Below are 1,291 nucleotides of genomic sequence, written 5' to 3'. Positions count from 1 at the left end.
AGGTGGCAGAGCAGCATCCTCACTGCGATCCACTAAGACTTCTCCCTCAAAGGCTGGAGATTTCGACTAGGGCTCTGGTGGCCTGGTGGTTAACGCTCTCGCTTCACACGGTGAGGGCCTGGGTTCGATTCCCAGCCAGAGTAGAAACATTGGACGTGTTTCTTTCCACCTGTTGTCTATGTTCCCCATCAGTAAAATGGGTACCTGGGTATTAGTCGACTGGTGTGGGTCGCATCCTGGGACACTGACCTAAGGAGGCCTGGTCACAGACCGGGCCGCGGGGGCGTTGACCCCCGGAACTCTCTCCAGATAAACTCCAGATAAGGTGGTAATTGCAGTGATGTACAACCCGCCACAGAACTGCAGGAGGCCAAGAGAAGAATACGACGAGAGCAACAGAGCAATGGTGGACACACTAGCCGAGGTGGCCAGAAGAGCTCACGTGGGTACAGCAAAGTTACTAGTTATGGATGATTTCAATCACAAGGAGATTGACTGGGAAAACCTGGAGCCCCAAGGGGGTCCTGATTCATGGAAAGCCAAGATGGATATGGTACTGGAAAACCTCATGCATCAACATGTTAGGGACACTACCAGAGAGTGTGGTGAAAACGAACCAGCAAGACTGGAACTAGTATTCACCTTGAGTAGTTCAGACATTGAGGATATCACGTACGAAATGCCCCTGGGAGATAGTGATCATGTGGTTCTGAGCTCTGAACACATAGTTAAGCTACAAGTGGAGAGGGTAGCAGGAATAGGATGGAAGAAGCCAAACTACAAAAGAGGGGACTACACAGGCATGAGGAACTTGCTACAAGACGTTCAGTGGGAAAGAGAATTGGCAGGAAAACCAGCAAATGAAATGGACTGTGTGTCAACAAAATGCAAGGAGGCAGAGGAGAGGTTTGTTCCCAAGGGCAACATAAATAATGGGAAAACCAGAATGAGTCCTTGGTTCACTCACAAAAGTAGGGAGGAAAAAATTAAGTGCACTAGAGAATGGAAAAGGTACAGAAGACAAAGGACCCAGGAAAATAAAGAGATTAGCCGAAGAGCCAGGAACGAATATGCACAGACAAAAAGGGAAGCTCAGCGACAATACAAAAATGACATAGCATCGAAAGTCATGTCTAACCTGAAGCTGTTGTACAGCCATATCAGGAGGAAGACAACAGTCAACGACCAGGTAATCAGGCTGAGGAAGGAAGGTGGGGAGTTCACATTAAATGAGATTTAAAGAAGTATTTACAGTGGGGACAGGCAGGACTTCAGGAAGTCAGTATAAGAA

This window comes from Cherax quadricarinatus, chromosome 3 (assembly GCF_038502225.1).
Source record: "Cherax quadricarinatus isolate ZL_2023a chromosome 3, ASM3850222v1, whole genome shotgun sequence".
NCBI classification, from domain to species: domain Eukaryota; kingdom Metazoa; phylum Arthropoda; class Malacostraca; order Decapoda; family Parastacidae; genus Cherax; species Cherax quadricarinatus.
Note: the sequence above shows the minus strand (reverse complement) of the source record.